The sequence below is a fragment of the Camarhynchus parvulus genome, chromosome 27 (genome assembly GCF_901933205.1).
Source record: "Camarhynchus parvulus chromosome 27, STF_HiC, whole genome shotgun sequence".
Classification (NCBI taxonomy): Eukaryota; Metazoa; Chordata; class Aves; order Passeriformes; family Thraupidae; genus Camarhynchus; species Camarhynchus parvulus.
In genome coordinates this window covers 1,043,626-1,048,890 of record NC_044597.1, presented here as the reverse complement: position 1 = coordinate 1,048,890, position 5,265 = coordinate 1,043,626, and positions in this window count along the sequence as shown.

Here is a 5,265-nt window from a genome sequence, read left to right as displayed (position 1 = left end):
CAACGCGGGCCAAGGGTCCTCCTCAAGTGAAAGTGGCCAGCTGGCGGCGAAGGAGGTGGGAACTTCCTCCCATTGAAGAGCTCCCAGAGTTTCCCTCCTGGCCTGAAAAAGAACACCCGGAGGAAAACCTGCAAGTACTCTGGCTCTGGGAGTCCTCTTCTCCCCTGTCATAGCGATCCTCATGTTTTGCCCCCCCTGGTGTTTTACCTCTAAAAGCGCACTCTGCTTTTATTTCAGTTGTAAAGATGTCCTCTACGCTCAGCCTGACCCTTCTGAGATGGTGGACCCTTGGAGCCCTCCTTGCCGCAGTGGTTGCCTGGCCGATCCAGCAACCGAATGAGAACATCTGGAAGCTGCTAGCCAGGTCCCTCGGCAGGGATGATTTGTGCCTGGACACCGGCGCCTCGGAAAGCCCGTTGGGAACGAGCCTGGTGGGGATCCCTATGCCCATCGGCCAGTTGCCAACCTCCATGGCACTGGCCTTCCAGAGGTGGGAGAATCCCCGGGTAGTTGCCCCGGGAGCGGGTCCCAGTCCCAGGGTGATCTGGGAAAGGGAGATGGCCCGTCTCCCGAAGGGCAAGCCCGAGGAGCCCCCGCTGGAATTCCATCTTCTTGGCGCCGCAAAAGCCCCTTTCTGTTTGCTATTTTCCCCGCTGTCTGATGTTTCCCGTACCCGTTATGTTACAGTTGTTAAACAGGCAAAGCTTCAGTTCAAGGCTGAGGCGTGGTGCAACGTAGTTGTTACTATAGCCTTTACAGCCACTTATGATTATTTTCCCCGCATTTTACCCAAAGGCTTATTTTTGATTTGCGGCGACCGAGCATGGGCAGGGGTTCCCGCTCTACTGGTAGGGGGCCCATGTACCCTGGGTCGGCTGACGCTGTTTGCTCCCAACATGACCCAAATTGAAGACTGGCAGAATGAAAATCGCACAGGGTACGTAATTCGAGCTAAACGACACACCGAACAAATTGGCGCTGATTGCGACTCCAAAATTGAACATTGGCCGAAGAGTAAAAGGGTCGCAATGTCGGTATTGTTGCGCTGGGTCGCAGTTGCAAAGGCCCTGGGAGAATTAGGCGAATTAGAGTGTTGGGCAGCCAGACAAGCGAACTTGACCTCAGCCGCACTAACGGACCTCCTAGCAGAAGAGAAAATAACGAGACAGGCAGTCCTGCAAAATCGGGCAGCCCTGGACTTCCTGCTCCTCAAACACCATCACGATTGCAGGGAGTTCCAGGGCCTTTGTTGTTTCGATCTTAAAACAAAAGCCAAGGACGTCTGGGCAAAGGTCCACCAGCTCCAGCAAAACATCGCAGACATTCAAGAAGAGACCGCCGACTGGGTGGATCATCTTCTCCCAGCCTCGGGGCTTTCAGGCTGGGCATTTTCGTTGATCAAAGACATTAATTATATTGGTTTTGTAATCCTTGTTGTAATTTTTAGCCCTCTAGTACTCCGGACTTGCCTCAAGAGGCTCATCGAAAGGCTCACTTCAACCCCCTCGGCAAATGCAGTGCTCGCCCCACTCCCTCTACTGCCGGACACAGCGACATAGGTGGAGATGGCAGCCCAAACCATCGGCAGCCAGGGAGAAAGAGAAGGAGAGGGGGAAGAAGAAGAGCCTGAGCCTGCCTCGGACATCAGTGGCAGCTACGAAGATGTTGAGGAAGTCTAGAGGCAGAGACTTTGATTTGGACTTTCCATTCACAAGTTAAAAAGACTGTTTTATTGTTTTGCCCCTGGTTTCCTCCGTTAAGCCCCACATCTCCCCCATCTTTTCCTTCGTTTGTTTAGTTTAAAAAAGGGGGAGATGTTGTGGTGCATGTTGCTTTGTACTATTTTATTTAGTTCTGTGAGTTTTACTGTTCAATTTTAGAAGTTGTAAATTGTTCTCGAGATGGCGCTTTTAGGGGGTTTCCCGGGTTCCCTCCTCACTCCCTCGTGTTCAGTTATTTGTCAATCATGTCTACCCACCCTCTTTTATGTAAAATTTAATGTCAATCTATGTGTTCCCTCCTTGGTTCCCCCGGCAACCCCCCTGTCCATCACCCACACCCCACTCCTCATATCCAGAAAGTTCTCTGGGGAATGAGAGGTGATTGGACCAGGGTGGGGGGCCACTCCCTCGTTGTCCTTTGATTTGCTAGCCAGGTGTCCTTCATGTCATGTTCTGTGCAATTATTGGTTCTGTATAATTTCTCCCTCCCCTCGGGGTTTCTATAACTGACCCAACCGAGGGGAGGTGCTTGGTCAATACTTCGTGACTCCCTGCTCGTCTGTACCCTTCTCCTCCCCAATAAACCTTTTCCTGTCACGGAAGATTGGCTGGCTCCTGCGACTCCTTGCCTCCGCTGCTGTTCTTCGTGTGCTGCTGTGCTCAGGCTCTCCTGCTTCTCTGGGACGCCTCCCTCAGCCAAGACGCCAGGGGGTCCCAGGCAGCCGGCGGATTGCTCTGCCTCAGGCAGTTGCTTAATCTGCTGGCCCAACCGGGTTGTGGCTCGCTTGCACCCCTTCTTTTTGGGGTCTCTGCTCTGTGGAGCGTGCCGGGCTTGTTTCCAGCGAGCGACCGCAGCTGCGAAACCTGTGAAAGTGGAGACAAGGTCCAGATCTGACCGAGGTCTAAACAAGAATCTGGATTTTCTCTCTGACCTGTTGATTCGGAGCCGCCCTGCTGCGAGCAGGAGAGGAAGAGCCACAGCTGAAGAGAAGCATTCCTCTATAGGCAGGCACCTCCTGATGATGCCTGACACCACAGAGGAGGAAGGCTCCATGTTCCTCAATAAACCTGTGAGCCCCCAAAGTCCGGACCTTGCGCCAGTTCCAAAAGAAAGGGAAACCAACGCTGATCATTACCGGCCGCTGCTGGAGGCACACAAAGGCCTGCACGCTTTCATGGCCCACGTGGAGCGAGCCCTGAAGAGGGACTGCAGCCTGCCCCAGCTCAAGCACGCCTGTGCCAGGATGGTGATGAAGACCAGGCTGCTTCTAAAGCTGCTCACTGAGAGGCAAGAGAACCAGGGAGCCTATGATCCCATGGCCCAGTGTCGTCTGCAAGAGAACATGATCATTCATATGGCCTTGGGGAATGGCAAGGGGCTCACACGGAAGGTAGGAGAGCGCCTGGGCACTGCTGCACGTGTCCTTCTGGGCAAAGGAGAATGGAAGGATCAATCCTCTTACCCCCGTGATCTTTCTTTCCTCACAGCGCAAACTAGAAGTTGTGGTGTACGTGGTCACGTTTGTGGTTTTGCTGTTTTTCTTCCTCTTCGTTTTCCTGGTACTGAAGTGTGTCTTCCACGTAAGCCAATTTCTTGTTTGACATACAGCTGTCTGTCTTGTAGCCGGAGTGCCCAGGTGACAAGTCCCGTGTGCCACTGCAGATGGCCCCTGCATGTGCTGGCTACCACAGGAGATGTTTTTCCAAGCGTGGAGCTTGTGGCAGCATCCACAGCACCCAGCTCAGCAGGGTCCAGCCTGCCTGAGGGAAGCTTGTCCTGCCTTCTGTCCCAGCTCTCCCCAGCTTTGCTTTGCTCTCCTGCCTTCAGCCACATAGCAATGAGAGCTTTTGCCCTCTCCTGTTTGGCAGAATATTACAGGAAAACTGATCTTGCAAATCTCCCATTTTTCTTCCCCAGAAGCGCTCTCGAGGTTGTGAACTTGACTCCCAACCCTGCGACACCAGGAATTTGTGTCTGAGAAGGTAACTGCTCCCTGCCCACGCCGCTGCTGTGCCACCAAGAGTCTTTCCTGTGCAGAGCAGCTCCTCCTGGAGCCCCGCAGCTGCGCAGGTGCCGCTGCCCAGGACTCCCCCGGCTGTGTTTCCAACACGTCGCGTTTGGGAGCCCCGGGCAGCGGCTCCTGAGCGGCAGCGCTGGGCACGCCCGGGGGCTCCCAGCCCAACCAGCCCTTCCCACACCGGTGCTGGCATGGATGTCCTGGGCCCCGGTGCGCTCCGCAATTTCTGTGAGCACGAGCAATACCTCTGTGTTCTCAGAACAGTCTCCTCTGCTGATGGCTCTGCCTTATTTTTCCCCGCTCCTTTCCCACAGTGGCTGCTGAGGAACTCACTCCCATCCTGTCCAGTGGCCTTTTGCATGCAGGGCTCATTCTCTGGATTGCCAGCCATTGCCATCCCTGCTGGGGCTCCCCATCTTCCTTGGGCTCTGCTGGCACAGCCCCGAGCAGGGACAGGTGCTGGCCCCTGCTGCAGCCCTCCCTGGCCAGACCTCCCTGCTTACGGAGCGGGAGCAGGGAGCTCTGGGCATGGGATGTCCAGAAGCCTTTTTGTCCCCATTCACCTCGCTCACTGCATTGCTTTGCAGCGTTGGAAATGCCCCTTCCCAACTCCTCCAGCGGCTGCTGCCCAGACAGGGCAGAGCACAGGCAGCCCTGTTGCCCACAGCCTCCATCACCAGCTGCCTTCTCTTTTTAACCCTATTTTCCCTTTCTGAATTTTTCAGGTTCTGTGCAAAACTGCCACAGAGTGGGAGGAAGTACAACAAGCAGGCACAGCATGTAGAACAGAAAAGGCCAGAAAGCGCCTCTGTGGGTTGCCCCTGTTCCCAGCCCGTTCAAGGTTCTTCCCCGTGCTGTTCCCCATGCTGTTCCCTGTTCAGGAAGTCTGAATTGCCATGGATTCAACGCCTCAGGGATTCCTATGCATCCCAGAGATAAGCATCCCAGGAAGAGACATAGAGTGGTGGAAGACTTTCAAGAAGTTAATGGGATGCCAGCAATTCTTCACTTGCCATTTTAGCTGAGGCTCTCCTTGGATGCCATTTAATTCATTGGTTTTATTTCCTTGGATGCTTTTTCTTTGACTGTTATTTTCTTGCTGCTTTTGTTGAGGGGAAGGCCAGAGGGTGCTGCAGGCAAGCACAAGCTCTGGACACCCAGAGGAGGCATCTCAGGGTTTTCCTCATGCCTTGTGGCAATGTTTCCCCCTGCATTCAGTAAAAATAAAGATTGTCCTTGTTCCTCCTGGTGTTGCTGATGTGTTTGCAAAAGCAGTTTCTGTTCTCCCTTATGGAATTGGCCAAATTCAGTTGGAGATTGTTGTGGGTTGACCCTGGCCAGATGCCAGTCACTCACAAACCTGCTCAGCCACTCCTCTCTGCAGCTGGACAGAGGGGGAGAAAAATTTAACAAAGGTTCACGAGTTAAGGACCAGGAGAAAACACTCATCAAATACCATCAAGTGCAAACCGGGCTCGACTTAATGATGTTAAATGAATTTATTGCTAACACAATCAGAGCAGGAT